Genomic DNA, 19,427 nt, shown 5'->3' with positions numbered 1-19,427 from the left:
AGCATCCACATATGCCATTATGTTGGACCTACTGGAAAGTTCTTAAATAAAGTTTGATTTTGGCTGCAGCAACAGGCTTCTGCTCTGATTTGCTCTTATTTCCAATATTCGACTGTCTCTTTTTACAGGAAAAGTGTGGCTACTATATCAATGAGGAGAATTGACAGACTCATTTTATTGCTTTATTTAATGCATAGTATCTCCTTTATTCCTCTTGTTTCAATGTCCCATGTCTATTGTAGGGTAGGAACTGCTGCAAATTCCAGCTAGAAGCAGTGATCACTAGGACTTAAACTTCTAACCAGGTGGTGGTGAAGTGGATAGAGCATCTGATGGGATGCAGCAGACCCAAATTTGGGACCTCGAGGTTGTCAGCTTGAGTGTGGGCTCATCTGGTTTGAGCAAAGCTCACCAGGTTGGATGCATGGTCTCTGATTTGAACAAGAGGTTACTCAGTCTGCTGTAGCCCCACAGTCAAGGCACATATGAGAAAGCAATCAGTGAACAACTAAACTGCCACAACAAAAAACTGATGGTTGATGCACCTCATTTATCTGCATTCCTGTCTGTCTGCCCCTATATATCCCTCTGACTCTCACTCTGTCTCTGTAAAAAAAATCTTTTGAGAAAAGAAAAGGGGAAGGGGTTTTTAGATGAGTTCTATCTTTTTTTGCTCTGTGTAGCAAGTTGCCCCAGGCACCCTTTCAGAGAACTATAGAAAGTAGTTAATCTATAACTGGCTGACTCAGTTACCCCTGCAGGCTCTCTTCTCTTGCATTCTTTTTGTTTCTTCCTCCTCAGGGAGGAGCGGACATGCCCCTCCTTCCTCAGTTGATCCACTTACCTGCTTATGTTAAGTAAGTTTTCTATCTCTACTGATTTTCTTTTTTTGTGGTAATCTTGGTTCTGAAAAAGTTGTTTTTTATCCCTAAATGAGAGAGATGGATGAAACCCATGGTTATGCACTGGCCCAGTAGCTCAGTTAGTTAGAGCATCATTCTGATACACCATGGTCATAGGCTCAACCCTCAGTCAGGGGACATGTAAGAAATAATGAATGCATGAGAACATTGGTACAGTACTGTCATATTTGGAGTTTAGCAGTTCTAACAGATGTGAATGCCATATTGTAGTAGTGTGAATTTGCCATTTAATAACGATATATCAGGCAGAGCTTATTTTTACAAGGTTAGGTACTTGATCTTGTTGAAATTAGAAACATGAAAACTGGGAGTTTTTAAGGGTTTATCTGAGGCAAAATGGCTCCAAACATTTGGAATGAAGATCTCCAATCCTGCAGACTGATAGTGAAGCAATTTCTATTTTATTTATTTATTTTAAAAATTCATTCTGAATAGTGGAGATAGAGAGATGAGAGAAGAGAGAGGAGCAGGACCCATCAACTCCCATCTGCATTAATCAGGTGAGTCCAGGTTTTTTATTTATTTACTTTATCCATGTTAGAGTGTGGAGAAAGAAAAGTAATTCTTTTTTTGTGAGAGAGACAGAGGGACAGATAGTGACAGACAGAAAGGGAGTGATATGAGAAGCATCAATTATTTTTTGAGGTACCTTAGTTGTTCATTGATTGCTCTCTCATATGTTCCTTTACCAGGAGGCTACAACAGAGCGAGTGACTTCTTGCTCAAGCCAGCAACCTTAGGTTTCAAGCCAGTGACCATGGGGTCATGTCTATAATTCCACACTGAAGCCAGCAACCCTGAATTTAAGCTGGTGAGCCTGTGCTCAAGCCAGCGACCTTGGGGTTTTGAACCTGGGTCATCTCCATCCCAGTCCAATGCTCTATGTACTGCACCACTGCCTGATCTGGCACCATTTCCTTTTTATAGATTAAAAAACAGGCACAGAGAAGTTGAGAATGTTGCCTTAGTTTGCACAGCTGGTGAGGGCAGAGCTGAGATTTAAACCCATGGAATTATCTGGAGTCCATATGGTGTACACCATAAGATTCTCACCCTGAAGGGGCAGTGAGTAGAGAGTGAGGGAGACTATGTACCCATAATTAGCCAGCCACATAAACATGCACATGCAATTATTTCTCCCTGGCTTTCACCTCTGATTCTACAGAAGTCAGAGGAAACCAGGACAGGAGCCAAGAATAGCCAAGGGAAGAGGTTAGTAAGGCTACTAGGAGAGACGTCTCCACTCCCCGGGAGTAAAGAATATCCCTTTTCCTGGTGAGTATGTCTCAAATCCCTCTCTCTGGGCAGTAAGCTAAGTAGATTGACTTCAGTCTTCCATGTTTTCAGGGGTTGAGCTTCTGTGCCTGATAGTGTGAGTTCTCTGTGGCCCTCTGAGAATTCTCTGCTTTCATTGATGGGAAGGGGGGAATGAGGTATGTGGGATTCCTAGTTTTATGGAGAAAGATTTATTAGAACAGAGGCCAAGAGACCATGGAAATAATTGGTGTTGGCATTCCCATAGCACTTAAGAAACTGTTTGTCTAGTTCATCTCTTATCCTGAAAGTGAAGAACTTGTTTAACCAGTTACTTCTGTACTAATAAGTCTTGGGAGGGTAAGGGGTCAGTAGACTCCTTCTAAAGTACCCTCAGAGCTGGGATATGACCTGTTTAACAGCTATGGCTGTGGAGATGCAATTTAATGCTAATGACTCACTCACCCTCTTTGCAAACAGAGGGCTGTCCTCTGAGTGTGTCCTCTGGTGTGTGAGGAGTGATGACTTCAGTGAAAAGCCTCACTCACTCTCCCTGCTTCTCCCTTGAGTGTGTTCTTTGGTGTCTGAGAAAAGATAACTTCTGTACAAAGCCTTTCTGACACTCCCTGCAAACATAGGACTTCTCCCTTGAGTGTGTCCTCTGGTGTCTGAGGAGATATGACCTCCATGTAAAGCCTCACTCACATTCCCTGCAAAGATAGGGCTTCTCCTTGGAGTGTGTCTTCTGGTGTGTAAAGAGAGTTGACTTCCGTGAAAAGTCTCACTCACACTCTCTGAAAACATAGGGCCTCTCCTCTGAGTGTGTCCTCTGGTGTCTGAGGAGATGTGATTTATGTGTACAGCCTCGCTCACACTGCCCTGCAAACATAGGGCTTCTCCCCTGAGTGTGTTCTCTGGTGTGTGAGGAGAGTTGACTTCAGTCAAAAGCCTTGTTCACACTCCTTGCAAACATAGGGCCTCTCCCCTGAGTGTGTCCTCTGGTGTCTGAGGAGATGTGATCCATCATCAAAGCCTTGCTCACACTCTCCATAATTGACAGCTACAATTCTTGACATTGTTATTCTTATAGATAATTTTTCTGTGGCCACCGAATTTACTTTCTGGCCTCTGCTGGGTGCATCCTGCATCATTCTCTCTTGGTCACTAGAGCTTCCCATGTGTCTTTTGGGAGGTTTAAAAAGGCACTTGAAATCTTCCTCAACCTGGTCCTTTTAAGCAAATGTTTTGACTTTTTTTTTTACCTTTTTACTTTCAGCTTTGTCATCCCAGCTGTGTGTATCAGTATATTGCTGCTGCTAATTTGCATCCTCAGGGCAAGGATCCTCTGAATGGAGGTGTTTTCTTGCAGATATTCCTGGGAGAATCTGAGAGGGGTGATTGCATCCCACATTTTGACTAAGGAATTTCAGAATGGAGAAGGTCAGAGAGCAGTAGTGATATGGGTTTATATCTGGTTGTGGTTTTGCTGAAAGAGAAAATATTGATAAGGCAAATGTTGACAAGGCTGCTGGGTTATATGTTTTGTCTGCTGTTAAGACCTGTCCCATGAGTCATTCTTAAAAGGTTGAAAGCGTAATCTTTGTCTCCCACAATGTGTTTTTTTACAGTCTGTTTCTCTTTATTTTTTATGTACTATATCTTCTTTGGAAATCCAGAAAGCCCATATCTAGGGTACTTTCTATGCACTGCCAGATGAGAGACTGTGAGTAGCATCAGGGGCACTTTCACCCCTTGTATAGGTGGAACAATGCTGACCTTTTCTATATACATGTAGCTTTTAACACAGTTTCTTAGAATGACCACTGGCCCCAACTAGGAATTGCTTCCCTCATAGTTTCCCACAGATGATAAACTGAAAATATGCCCTTTCTCAAATATCACATTAAATATATATGCTTGATTTTATTTGGTATCAGTGCATTTCATAGACAATGGAAAGCCCTGTTTCAAAATATTTCCCCAACCGTACTTTTTAAAAATTGATTGATTTTAGAAAGACAAAGATAGGAGGAGAAAGAAATGGAGGAGGAGGAGAAAGAGGAGAAGGAAAAAGAAGAAAGAGAAAGAGAGAGCAGCATTTATTTGTTGTTTTACCTAGACATGCAGTCATTGGTCATTTCTTATATGTGCCCTGACTTGGGCTCAACCTTGGTATTACAGGATGGTGCTCTAACCAACTGAGTTAACCAGCCGGGCCTCCAATTATACTTCGTGTGTGTGTGTGTGTGTGTGTGTGTGTGTGTGTATTTTTCTGAAGCTGGAAATGGGGAGGCAGTCAGACAGACTCCCGCATGCGCTGACCGGGATCCACCCGGCATGCCCACCAGGGGGCGATGCTCTGCCTATCCAGGGTGTTACTCTGTCATGACCAGAGCCACTCTAGCACCTGGGGCAGAGGCCAAGGAGCCATCCCCAGCGCCCGGGCCATCTTTTGCTCCAATGGAGCCTTGGCTGCAAGAGGGGAAGAGAGAGACAGAGAGGAAGGAGAGGGGGAGGGGTGGAGAAGCAGATGGGTGCCTCTCCTGTGTGCCCTGGCTGGGAATTGAACCTGGGACTTCCACATGCCAGGCTGACACTCTACCACTGAGCCAACTGGCCAGGGCCCAACCATACTTCTTACATGCCTGATTTCTATCTCTCTCCAGCTATTCCACCATCCTCTCTCATTTGGAGATGAAGTAATCTCTGAGAGGATTTCACACTAAAGTACATTTTTCAAAAATTAACAAAGCAACTCTTAGAGAATAAGCCACCCTGTAGTAGAGAACAGGACCATTGTCTCACCTCACTCAGGAAGGTCTCCAGAGTCTCAGCTTGGATGACAGCACTTCATTTTCAGGCTGCTGGGTATCTATTCAACCTCTGCTCTTACCCTATATGCTAGACAGGAGAGGCCCTCAGAAAACAGGCCCTTGCTGGTTTGCTCAGTGGATAGAGTGTTCTTCCAGCACTTGAAAGTCCCAGGTTCAATCTCTGGTCAGGGCACACATGAAAAGCAACTGTCTGCTTCATTTTTCCTTCATCTCCCTCCTCTCTCTTTCCTTCTCACAGCCAGTGGCTCAATTGGTTTTAGCTTCAGCCCAATAGCTCAGTTGGTACAAGTGTTGAGCTCAGGGGCTGAGGATAGCTCAGGTACTCTGAGCATGGACCTCAGACCAGACTTGCTGGGTGGATCCTGGTTGGGGCACATGAAGGAATCTGTCCTGTCTATCTCCCCTTCTCTCACTTAAAAAAACTTAAATCAAAAGTAAAAAAATATAAAGATTTTTCCTAAAAACCAAAGGCATATAAAATGAATCCTTTATTTCTGAAGCATCTGATAAGAAATCTTACTAACTTTAGAGTGTACCATGAACATTTCTAAGGTGAGTTCTCTCCTTCCTTTCCATTTTGAAGAATGGTTGTGCTCACCTCTAGCTGCTGCGAGGTCACTCTTTCACTTGCTGTCCCACTTGATTCCCAGCATCTGGCCATACTTGTCACCATACCAGACTAGCAGCTCACAGTCTGGCCTGATGACTCAGCAGGTTTTGTAAAAAATCTGCCTGCAATACTGAAATGCCACCAGGTTCTGCTCTTCATCATCCCTGGGCACAGTTCACATACCTGGGATTATGGCAGGTGAAAGAAAATAAACACACAGGCAATGAGTTCCTAGTACCTTCAGATCTATGTCCAGCTCTGCACCTGACACTGAGGCTCTGATGTCAACCACTCCCCCAGTGCTCCTGGAGAACCTTCTTTTCAATGTCTGAGCCTCTCATGATGTCATACAACTTCCTATCTACAAGTCCTGGTTATGGTGCTCATCCTGCCCAATACCATTTTCCAAAGCCAATTCCAAACATAACGTTCACACTAATTGGCCATAAAACCCAGTGACCTCTAGCTTTTCCAAACTAACTCAAGTCCTGTTTTATATCACAGAACTGGTTTCTTGATGTTCAAATCAGTGTCTAAATTAGTTCATATCATTCAATACTCAGCCCAAGTTCATCTTTTCTTGAAAGGATTTTCTCCATACTCCTTAAAATTTATTTAGGTAGCATTTGATGCCTCACCCAGGTTTTTATAAAACCTGGAGGTCTCTTCTCACCCACCAAAGTGAGAAGCGGGGAGTCAGACAGACAGTCTTCTGCATGTGCCCAACCGGGATCCACCTGGCATGCCCACCTGGAGACAATGCTCTTCCCATCTGGGGTGTTGCTCCATTGCAACTGGAGCCATTCTAGTGCCAGAAGCAGAGGCCATGGAGCCATTCTCAGTGCTGGGGCCAACTTTGCTTTAATAGAGCCTTGGCTGTGGGAGGGGAAGAGAGAGATAGAGAAAAAGAAGAGGGAGAAAGGTAGAGAAGAAGATGAGTGTTTCTGTGTGCCCTGGCTTGGAATTAAACACTGGACTTCCACAGGCCAGGCTGATGCTCTACCACTGAGCCAACTGGCCAGACTTGGAGGTCTCTTTGTCTTAGCAAAATCATAAAGAACAATAATAGCTTATTCACATTTTGTAACCTTGATAAAAGAGCCCCTCAGGGAAGTGGCCCATGATCATTGCTCTGCAGGCTTTAGAACTCAGTTCTATACTATACACATCAAAGCTATCCTTCAAGTATGAAGGAGATACAAAAACATTCACAAATACAGAAAAGATGAGAGAATTTTTCAGCAGAAAGCCGCCACTCCAGGAAATACTAAAGGGGGTTTTCCAACCAGATTCAAAGAACAAAAGAAAACAAAACCACAAGTAACAGCTCCACCAAGAACACAGTAAAACCAAACTTAAACTGTGACAACAAAGGAAAAAAAAGGGGGGAGAGGATGGAGATTAACAGTAGCAAAGGATGATGAAGTGCAGAAATACTCATAAGATAGGGTACTACAATGAATATGGTAGGTACACTTTTCATTTCTTAATGGTAACCATCCTTGAAAAAACCACTACAAAAACACTTGACTTAAAAAGGTAGCAACAGAGGAAAGAAATATGGAACACAAACAAACAAAAACAAATGATAGAAAAACAAAAGAGAAGAATCAAACAAGATACAAAACTAACAGAAAGCAATTTACAAAATGGCAGTAGGGAATCCACAAGTGTCAATAATTACACTAAATGTAAATGGATTAAACTTACCAATAAAAAGACACAGAGTAGCAGAATGCATTAAAAAAGAAAATTCAACTATATGCTGCCTATAGAAACACATCTAAGCAACAAGGATAAAAACAAATTCAAAGTGAAAGGCTGGAAAACAATACTCCAAGCAAACAACACCCCCAAAAAAAGCAGGTGTAGCAATACTCATATCTAATAATGCTGACTACAAGACAGGAAAAGTACTCAGAGACAAAAATGGTCATTTCATAATGATTAAGGGGAAGTTGAATCAAGAAGACATAACAATCCTTAATATATATGCACCAAACCAAGGAGCACCAAAATATATGACAGCTAATTATTGACCTTAAAACAAAAACTAACAAAAAAACAATCATACTTGGAGACCTCAATACACCACTGACAGCTCTAGACCGGTCATCCAAACAGAGAATCAATAAAGATATAGTGGCCTTAAACGAAATTCTAGAACACCTGGATGTGACAGACATCTACAGGACATTTCATCCCAAAGCGACAGAGTATATATTTTTCTCTAGTGTACATGGAACATTCTCAAGAATTGACCATATGTTGGGCCACAAAGACAATATCAGCAAATTTAGAAAAATTGAAATTGTACCAAGCATATTTTCTGATCATAAAGCCTTGAAACTAGAATTCAACTGCAAAAAAGAGGGGGAAAAACCCACAAAAATGTGGAAACTAAACAACATACTTCTAAAAAATGAATGGGTCAAAGAAGAAATAAGCGCAGAGATCAAAAGATATATACAGACAAATGAAAATGAAAATATGATATATCAGAATCTCTGGGATGCAGCAAAAGCAGTAATAAGAGGAAACTTCATATCACTTCAGGCCTATATGAATAAACAAGAGAGAGCCGAAGTAAACCACTTAACTTCACACCTTAAGGAACTAGAAAAAGAAGAACAAAGACAACCCAAAACCAGCCGAAGAAAGGAGATAATAAAAATCAGAGCAGAAATAAATGAAATAGAGAACAGAAAAACTATAGAAAAAATCAATAAAACAAGGAGCTGGTTCTTTGAAAAGATCAACAAAATTGACAAACCCTTGGCAAGACTCACCAAGGAAAAAAGGCACAGGACTCAAATAAATAAAATCCAAAATGAAAGAGGAGAGATCACCACAGACATCATAGATATACAAAGAATTATTATAGAATACTATGAAAAATTATGTGCCACCAAATACAAAAATCTAGAAGAAATGGATAAATTCCTAGAACAATACAACCTTTCTAGACTGAGTCATGAAGAAGCAGAAAGCCTAAACAGACCAATCAGCAGGGAGGAAATAGAAAAAACTATTAAAAACCTCCCCAAAAATAAAAGTCCAGGCCCAGACGGTTATACTAGTGAATTCTATCAAACATTCAAAGAAGACTTGGTTCCTATTCTACTCAAAGTCTTCCAAAAAATTGAAGAAGAAGCAATACTTCCAAACACATTTTATGAGGCCAACATAACCCTCATACCAAAACCTGTCAAGGATGGCACAAAGAACGAAAACTACAGACCAATATCTCTAATGAATACAGATGCTAAAATACTAAACAAAATACTGGCAAACCGAATACAACAACATATTAAAAAAATAATACATCATGATCAAGTGGGATTCATCCCAGAATCTCAAGGATTTTTCAACATACGTAAAACGGTTAACGTAATACACCATATCAACAAAACAAAGAACAAAAACCACATGATCTTATCAATAGATGCAGAAAAGACTTTTGATAAAATACAACACAATTTTATGTTTAAGACTCTCTACAAAATGGGTATAGAAGGAAAATATCTCAACATGATAAAGGCCATATATGATAAACCATCAGCCAACATCATATTAAATGGCATAAAACTGAGGACTTTTTACTTTAAATCAGGAACAAGACAGGGTTGTCCACTCTCTCCACTCTTATTTAACGTGGTGCTAGAAGTTCTGGCCAGAGCAATCAGACAAGACAAAAAAATAAAATGCATCCACATCGAAAAAGAAGAAGTAAAGGTATCACTTTTTGGTGATGATATAATCCTATACATCGAAAACCCGAAGGACTCCACAAAAAGATTATTAGAAACCAATACAGTAAGGTTGCAGGATACAAAATTAACATAGAAAAGTCCATAGCCTTTCTATATGCCAACAATGAAATATTAGAAAACGAACTCAAAAAAATAATCCCCTTCACGATTGCAACAAAAAAAAAAAAATACCTAGGAATAAACATAACAAAGAATGTAAAGGACCTATATAATGAAAACTACAAGGCACTATTAAGAGAAATAGAAAAAGACACAATGAGATGAAAAAATATTCCTTGTTCTTGGATAGGAAGAATAAATATAATTAAATTGGCCATATTACCCAAAGCAATATATAAATTTAATGCAATTCCCATCAAAATTCCTATGAGATTTTTTAAAGAAATGGAACAAAAAATCATCAGATTTATATGGAAATATAAAAAACCCCGAATAGCCAAAACAATCCTAAGGAAAAAGAATGAAGCTGGAGCATTACAATACCTGACTTTAAACTATATTATAGGGCCACGATAATCAAAAGAGCATGGTATTGGCAGAAAAGTAGACACTCAGACCAATGGAACAGAATAGAAAGCCTAGAAATAAAACCACATATATATGGTCAAATAATCTTTGATAAAGGGGCCAACAACACACAATGGAGAAAAGAAAGCCTCTTCAACAAATGGTGTTGGGAAAACTGGAAAGCCACATGCAAAAGAATGAAACTCGACTACAGCCTGTCCCTGTGTACTAAAATTAATTCAAAATGGATCAAAGACCTAACTATAAAATCTGAAATGATAAAGTACATGGAAGAAGACATAGGTACTAAAATCATGAACCTGGGTTTTAAAGAACATTTTATGAACTTGACTCCAATGGCAAGAGAAGTGAAGGCAAAGATAAATGAATGGGACTACATCAGAATAAAAAGTTTTTTCTCAGCAAGAGAAACTGATATCAAAATAAACAGACAGCCAACTAAATGGGAAATGATATTTTCAAACAACAGCTCAGATAAGGGCCTAATATCCAAAATTTACAAAGAACTCATAAAACTCAACAACAAACAAACAAACAATCCAATAAAAAAATGGGAAGAGGACATGAACAGACACTTCTTCCAGGAAGAGATACAAATGGCCAACAGATATATGAAAAGATGCTCAGCTTCATTAGTTATTAGAGAAATGCAAATCAAAACTACAATGAGATACCACCTCACCCCTGTTAGATTAGCTATTATCAACAAGACAGGTAATAGCAAATGTTGGAGAGGCTGCGGAGAAAAGGGAACTCTCATCCACTGTTGATAGGACTGTAAAGTAGTACAACCATTATGGAAGAAAGTATGGTGGTTCCTCAAACAACTGCAAATAGAACTACCTTATGACCCAGCAATCCCTCTACTGGGTATATACTCCAAAACCTCAGAAACATTGATACGTAAAGACACATGTAGCCCCATGTTTATTGCAGCACTGTTCACAGTGGCCAAGACATGGAAACAACCAAAAAGCCCTTCAATAGAAGACTGGATAAAGAAGATTAACACATATACACTATGGAATACTACTCAGCCATAAGAAATGATGACATCAGATTATTTACAGCAAAATGGTGGGATCTTGATAACATTATACGGAGTGAAATACGTAAATCAGAAAAAAACAAGAACTACATGATTCCATATATTGGTGGAACATAAAAATGAGACTAAGAGACATGGACAAGAGTGTGGTGGTTACCAGAGGTGGGGGGAGGGAGGACATGGGAGGGAGGGAGGGAGAGGGTTATGGGGAGGGGGTGGGGCTCAGAGAACTAGATAGAGGTTGGTGGAGGACAATCTGACTTTGGGCGAGGGATATGCAACACAATTTAATGACAAAATAACCTAGACATGTTTTCTTTGAATATATGTACCCTGCTTTATTAATGTCATCCCATTACCATTAATAAAAATTTATTAAAAAAGAAAAAGGAACTCAGTTCTAGTTAGAAGGGAGGCTGGGATAACTTGCTGCTCTCACAGGTTTAGGCCAGTGGTCACAAACTCATTAGTCAACAGAGTGAAATATCAACAGTACAATGATTAAAATTTCTTTTGAGAGCCAAATTTTCTAAACTTAAACTATATAGGTAGGTACATTTCTTACCAAGGTAGCACCCACACATGGTATTTTGTAAAAGAGCCACACTAAAGGGGCCAAAGATACATGTGGCTTGCAAGCTGCAGTTTGGTAAGCAGTAGTTTAGGCTATCCTTGGTTTAGGTATCCTGGCACTGTGCACTTCTCAAAAAATGAAAAAATATATTTAAATATTTCTAAAATCAATTGTTTCACTCTGTCTTCAATTACTACTCCATAAGAAGATGGGTTATATGATCTGCTTAAGTAATAAATACCTTCAACTAAACTTGAATATAGAAAGGGCTTAAATAATGTTCATTAGATCAATTAAAGTGTAACCCAGGCCCTCAAAGAAAGTTTTTTTCCAGTGACTAAATTTTTTCTAGGAAAGAGATTTATATTTTGAGGACATAACGCTATATTTTTATTGCCTTTTTTTCTGTAAATACCTCTTTCCTTGAAAGAGCACTAAATAGAGATAAAAAAGAGAAAGAGAGGATTGAGGGAGACCACTGAGGGAGGCATGATGAGATGGAAAGATGTATGGGCCTGAGAGGGATGAGTGTTCTTCATGACTCCCCAAAACTTCTTGGCCTTACCTCATCCGGTTGGCCCAAGATTCATCCTTCCCATCCGCATACTCATGGCAGTTTCTCCCCTTGGTGATCTGCATTTCAGGAAGAAAATATAAAGGCTGTTTTTGGATGAGGAGGTAATAGAAGAATTTTTTACCTTACTGTCAAGAAAGCTCTTTCAGCTTGCATGCATTGCTACTCTGGACTACATGATATTTTTCTTCCTCATCACATCTGAGTTGACCTGTTCACTCAGAGATGGGAGAAGGCATTACTTTGTGTCTGTACCACTGTGCTCCCACTTAACCTGTGATCCTCAACAAGAGTTCAATACTCTGCCAAGTCCACTAAGTACCCAGAGCTAATCATATTGTTTCCATCCATGTCCTAGTATGTAGAAAGGCAGGTCCCACCAAGCCATGGGAGGAATGTGGGAAGCCACAAGACAGGACAAGGTAAATACTTCTCACCTGCCAGGAGTATCCATTGTTGCCTGCCTCTTCATCTTCTGTGATCTGGCCCTTATAAGGGCCAAAGTGCAGACCCACTGGCAGAGCAGATGCCTCATTCCACATGCCAAGCCCAACTTCAGGGATGCCCAATGGTCTGATTCTCAACCCAGGGGGCATAGTGAGGGCTGTGTGGTTTGGATGCCCCTTATCTACTGCACTGTCTTTTACAAATGTAGGGGGTCCATGCACATCACAACTGTCAATGAAGAAGTTCTGACACTTCTCACAATCTGGCGGTGAGAGCAACAGGGATTAGGGAAGGTATAGTGCATGTTCCTGGACATATAGAGCTTCAGAGAGAGCCCAGGAACTCACATCATTGAACCCAATTCTGTAGTGCAGGTCCATAAGAGAATGGAATTCTCTAACAGCCAAATGACCAGATAAAATTATTATATGAAGGCATAACACGCTTCTTTGTGAGAGTAACTTACAGAGGTGGTCATCATCCTGGGGCTCGCTGACTTTCTGGTACACATGGCCTTTTCTTTGTCGTAGGCTATACATCTTTACTTCAGTCTCCTTTCTCCTGAGTTCTAAGTTGGAGAAGAGTGAGTTTGGTGGAGTCTGGAGTGTTAGTCCCTACTTTGTCAGAAAACACACAGACTCCTCCCATCAAATTATCACCTGTCCTTCTATGTACTCTGGTATTTCCCTTTTTCAACTATTGGCTCAGAGAGCCTCTGTAATAGTAAGCCTTTACACTGATGGTCAATTCTATTTTTGTTTGTAGATCTTCCCATTATGAAGTTTAATTCTCAAATTTTAGTTATTCATAAAATATTTATTAAGGGCACAGTATATGTAAGGTATTGAGGAAAGGCCTGGTATACCACACCAACAGCATACAGTTGCTACTATGAGAGATGTATTTATTGGACAACATGTATGTGTCAGTTCTTTTACATAGAATTTAAGCCCTAGCCAGTGGCTCAGTGGATAGAGCTGTTGGCCTGGTGTATGTCCTGGGTTTGATTCTAGTCAGTGTACATAGGAGAAATGATCATCTCCTTCTCCACCCTTCCTTCTCCCCCTTTGCTCCCTCTTTCCTGCAGCCAGTAGCTCAATTGGTTCGAGCATTGGCCCTGGGCACTGAGTATGGCTTGGTTTGCCAGAGCACATCACCCTGAGGTGCTAAAAGACAGCTCAGTACTCGAGAATTGGGGTTGCCAGGTAGATCTTGGTAAGAGTGCATATGGGAGTCAGCCTCACTATCTCCCCTTGTCTTACCTAAAAAATAAATACATACATACACAAAGAAATAAATTGAATTGAATACTGTCAAAGAATATATGCACATATCTTCACCTTACACATTAGCATTCAAGAGCTCAGAGAATTTGTAAGATTTGCCTAAAGCTCCAGTGCTAAATTCACTCAGTTTAGTAGAGCTTAAATCCAGGCCTATCCAAAGTCCACCCCACATACCTAGGCCATACTTATTAGCCTTTCTAGAGGACTCAGAGGAACTGAAATTTACAAATGATTTTCTCTTATCCAATTTTCATCTAGAGTGTTGTCCAGAGGGTCTTGCTTCTCCAGGATGGACTGTGATGCTTGAAACCCAGGTTTGAAACCCTGAGGCTGCTGGCTTCAGTGCGGGCTAATCCTGCTTTTGGCATGCTCACCAGCTCGAGCACAGCGTCACCAGCTTGTGCGTGGGATCACAGGCATGACCAATGGTTGCTGGCTCAAGTCCAAGGTAGCTGGCTTGAGCAATTGGACACTCACTGTGCTGAAGCCCCCCATTCAAGGCACATATGAGAAAGCAATCAATGAACAACTAAGGAGCTGCAATGAAGAATTTATGCGTGTCATGTCTCTTTCTCTCAGTCATTCTGTCCCTGTCTGTCCTTTCCTCTCTCTATCTCTCACTAAAATAAGAAAAAAAAAGAAAGAGAATTAGCCATTCATGTCAAAAATATAATAAAGTCACTTCACTGTGCAGAAAGTCCATTTCTTTAACATAACACTTTCTCCTTTCTGTTTTCTTTTTGTAAATTTTTAAAAAATTTGCATGACCTGTGGTGACACAGTGGGTAAAGCAGTGACCTGGACACTAAGGTCAACAATTCATAACCCCATTTTTTGCTGGTCAAGGTACATACAAGAAGCAACTACTACAAGTTGCCACTTTTTGCTCCTGCCTGGCTCCACCTTCTCTCTTTCTCTCTCTCATTTCTCTCTGAAGCTATGCACTTGATGGAGCAGCCCCAATACAGAGAGAGAGAAGGGAAGAGAGTGAAAGAGTAATATTGATTTGTTGTTCCACTGATTTATGCATTTAGTGCTTAATTATTCTTTCTTTTTTCTTTTTTTTTAAGTAGAGTGACAGGCAGACAGGAAGGGAGAGGGATGAGAAGCATCAAGTTATAGTTGCAGCATCTTAGTTGTTCATTGATTGCTTTCTCCTATGTGCCCTGACTAGGGGACTCTAGCTGAGTCAGTGACCTCTTGCTCAAACCAGCAACCTTGGGCTCAAGCCAGCATCCTTTGGCTTCAAGCCAGTGACCATGGGGTCATGTCTACATATGGGGGGAGGGAGGACATGGGAGGGAGGGAGGGAGAGAGTTAGGGGGAGGGGAAGGGGCACAGAGATCCAGATAGAGGGTGACAGAGGACAATCTGACTTTGGGCGAGGGATTTGCAACATAATTTGATGACAAAATAACCTAGACATGTTTTCTTTGAATATATGTACCCTGATTTATTAATGTCATCCCATTACCATTAATAAAAATTTATTAAAAAAAAAACTTGTTGTTTTAAAAAAATTAATAATGAAATAAAGAAAAATAAAATAAAATAAAAATTTTTAAGTAAAGGAAATTATTCCCCCCTCCTTTTTCCCTCTCCTCTCCTCTCCCCTTTTTCTTGAGAAAATCTTGTGGTTAACTGTGAATTATAACAAACAATGCCTGTGATGGAGGGCCTGAATTGGGGAACAGTAATAAAGGGGCAAAAAAAAGAAAAAAGAAAAAAAAAGAGGGTATGGACCCACAAAAAGCAAATAAGGAAAAAATTTGAGTCAAGAATAAAATGATTTGCTTTTAGGTGTTGGTTGTCTAAGAGTTATGATGAGAGGAATAAGAGGAAAACAGAAAAATAGGGGGACAAATTAAAAAATTACTATTGTATTTAGTGGAACAAGAACTAGATAAAATGGAGAGCCAGTGATGGGAGCACTGCTAGTGAGTTAAAAAGGTGAAGTAAAAACCCCCAAAATGCCACAAACATAAGTTTGAGTCCCAGATAAGATACTTTGTTTGTTATTGAGGTTTGAATGAAAGAGATGTAAAGGAGAAAGGAAGAAACTAATATAGAGAGAGAAAAGAAAGAGACAGAGAGAAAAAAAGAGGGAACCACTAAAAGAAGGAAAAAGAAAGGAGAGAGAGAGAGAGTTAAGGGTTTTGGAGTGCAACCCTCATAGAGAGAAAGGAAGTGGAGAGAAAAGATAATGGGAGATGTAACACTTATGGGTAGTGTAGTTCAAGGAGAGGAGAGAGTAAGACTGGCAGAGAGTTAATTGGCCAAATTGGAGGAGAAAAAAAAGTATCAAGAATGAAGATAAGAGAAACAAATGAACAAATATAATAAAATGGGATAGGTTATAAAGTCTGAAGATTATTCTTGATTTTGAGAGGTTATCTTCTTGCTTTTTCTTTTCTCTACCTCTTTCTGGTCGGTGACTCTGTACCCCGGGTTCTGCCCCTTTGGCACGCTCAGGTAGATGTTTGCAGTTGATAAGTATCTATGGCAATGCCATGTATTGTGCTTTAGTCTCATTGGCAGTCGAGGCTCATTAGCATTTATAGGCTCTGACAGTGAGAGAATCCATGTTCCTGGAGCCTTTCTCCTAATCTTTTCTTCCTCAATTAGTAGCCTGATAATCCAGCTATGGGGTTGCTGCTGCCTCTGCCTGGATAGTAAGAGGCTCAAAGAGCTGGCAACTCCCCACTCTATTTCCACTCAGCACAGGGCTCTGGGTAAGGCTCAGTCAGTCAGAGCTGCTAGCATAATCAGGCGGGCTTTCCACCCACTCAAAGACCTCTGGCTCTGCCACTCTGTCTGGTAACACAGGCTGGTGCCCACTTCCAGGGCGCTTGGAGGAAACTCTCATTCACTATCTGCATGTGCAGACCAGGATATCCGGCCAGCAGTCTCACGCTCTGAGTGAAACCCCCAACTGCATGGAAAAGTTGCAGCGTTGGAATTGAGTCTCGCTCCGTCCACATGCGCGGCTTTTTCAAGGTTCTGGGGTGGCCCGAGATTCTGCTTTGGCCCACACAAAGGCCCATGACTCTGCCCCTCTGTGCTATAACACAGGCGTGCACTGCCGAGGCATTCAGAGGAATCTCTCATTCACTATCTGCGCACGCAGACCAGGATATGAGGCCGGCCGCGTTTCCCTCTGAGTGAAACTCCCACCAGCATGGAAAATTTCCATCCTTGGAATTAGTTCTCGCTCCCTCCCATGCGCGGCTTTCCCAGGGCACTGAGGCTTCCCAGAGATTCTGCTTTCAGACCACAGAAAGGCCTCTGACTCTGCCTCTCTGTGGGGTAACAGGGGCACCCACATCCGGGGCTTAGGAAGAAATCTCTTGCCCACTAACTGCGCACCGACCAGGAGATCGGGTAAAATGGCTGCCCCGCTTGTCTTTCTTTGTTTGGGTTTGGCGCGAGTGTTAGCTTGTATTGCCCGGGTTGCCACAGGATCAGTTTTTCCTTGGCTTGGATCTTCATGCCACAGCTTGGTTTGGCCATTTGTGCCATGGCCTGGATCTATTCACCCCCTTTACCTGCCTCAGTTTCTATATTCACAGTTACCATAGAAAGCCACTCTGTTTAGGTTAGTGAGGAAGGCAGAGCATTTTTTACTTCCTATTTCCTTCGGGGTTTGGTTATATATTTAGCCAATTTTTCACTCAACCATACCTTTGAGTGTATTGCGAAGCATCGGGAGGCTCCAAGTATAGGTTTTTCTGTTTTTGGTTGAAGATCTTGTTGAGTTTTGGGGGAAATTTATCAGTATCGCTTCCTACCCCACCATTACTCTGACGTCATCAAAAAAGAGGATTTTTTTTTACAGGGACAGAGAGAGAGAGAGAGAGAGAGTCAAAGAGAGGGATAGATAAAGACAGACAGGAACAGAGAGAGATGAGAAGCATCAATCATCAGTTTCTCATTGCAACACCTTAGCTGTTTATTGATTGCTTTCTCATATGTGCCTTGACCATAGGCCTTCAGCAGACTGAGTGACCCCGTGCTTGAGCCACATATGTCAGCCACATATAGCTTACAGAGGGCAGCAGGCTTAAATCATGTGAATCTATAGTATTATAGGTGCTGGTTATATACACTTAATTATACGTGGGTGGGGAAAAATCCTGACATCACGGCATAAGCTTATAACCTTCGTTTTCTCCTATACAGGTTTGAGAAAAGGATGAGGGAGGGAATGGGACACAATTCATTAACAAGTTTATAACATCTGTGTCTATAGGATTCATAATTCAAGCTTCTACACATTAAAACTTACAAGGCAACACAATGGTAAAAATATCACTTTACAGCCCTGGTCGGTTGGCTCAGTGGTAGAGCATTGGCCTGGCATGCAGAAGTCCCGGGTTTGATTCCCAGCCAGGGCACACAGAAGAAGCGCCCATTTGCTTCTCCACCTCTCCCCCTCTCCTTCCTCTCTGTCTCTCCCTTCCCTTCCCACAGCTGAGGCTTCATTGGAGCAAAGATGGCCCGGGTGCTGGGGATGGCTCCTTGGCCTCTGCTCCAGGCACTAGAGTGGTTCTGGTCACAACAGAATGATGCCCCAGAGGGGCAGAGCATCGCCCCCTGGTGGGCAGAGCATCACCCCTGGTGGGCATGCTGGGTGGGTCCCGGTCTGGCGCATGGGGGAATCTGTCTGATTGTCTTTCCCAGTTTCCAGCTTCAGAAAAATACAAAAAAATGTCACTTTACATATTAAAAGACATTACTATATATAGCAGTGGGAGTGGTCAGGGTCATGGTGTGTGGGCCCATCCTCGTGAAAGTCAGTCCTTGAGTGATGTACTTGATCTCCTGGTAATTCTGGAAACAGCTCTTGAATAGCCTTTTGAACAGTTTGCTGAGTAATCTGTAAATCCTGCAAATAGTTAGGGAAAGAGTGGTTACACTTCTTTTACTATTTGATGCATGAATTTTATTTGCCCTGAAGCTTTGGCTACCTGTGGGCACAATGTAACTTCAAATTAGTTCCTAATTTATATTTGGTTTCTTTTCTACTAGCTTTGAGACTGTAGACACAAATGTAGGTCCAATATCAGAATGGGCAAGCTAAACCTGGAAAGATCTATATATAGCAATTTCCTAAGAATTGTCAATTATTTTATTAAAATGTATTTTCTAGTGTTCATTTGCTATTCCTTTGTCTAAAGATACATACATTAACTACACACTTTTCAGGAGGGGAGAGGTAGTTTCCATGGGGACAAATGGCTGTAAATGGTTCATTAATATAAGGTTTATTTTAATTTTTTCTTACAACACCTGGATAGCTATTCACTTGCTTACTTATTGGTGTGAGGAGAGGTCAGAGAATTCAAATTTCCTTCCCTCTGCATTTACAATAATATGCTATTGGTCATCCCACTATGATGCTAATCACACAAGTACAAGGATCATTTACAAAATCTCTCTGCATCCATAGCCCAAATTAATAAAGTATTCTTTAAGCTCCTTAAAATATTAATATTAATTCTGTAGCTTTTGGTACCTTACAACAATCCCTACTGTTTTTATTTCCTAAATCAAATCATTTACTTAATTTACTAAAG

The 19,427-nt window shown here is 41.0% G+C and overlaps 1 pseudogene; it reads right to left on the bottom strand.

Annotated features, from left to right (window-relative positions):
- Positions 1 to 3,476: 3,476 nt before the first annotated feature.
- Positions 3,477 to 13,104, bottom strand: LOC136318216 (histone-lysine N-methyltransferase PRDM7-like; annotated as a pseudogene).
- Between the last annotated feature and the right edge of the window lie 6,323 nt (positions 13,105 to 19,427).

The sequence above is a fragment of the Saccopteryx bilineata genome, unplaced genomic scaffold (genome assembly GCF_036850765.1).
Source record: "Saccopteryx bilineata isolate mSacBil1 unplaced genomic scaffold, mSacBil1_pri_phased_curated manual_scaffold_14, whole genome shotgun sequence".
NCBI lineage: Eukaryota > Metazoa > Chordata > Mammalia > Chiroptera > Emballonuridae > Saccopteryx > Saccopteryx bilineata.
Note: the sequence above shows the minus strand (reverse complement) of the source record. Positions and strands in the feature narration are given on the sequence as shown.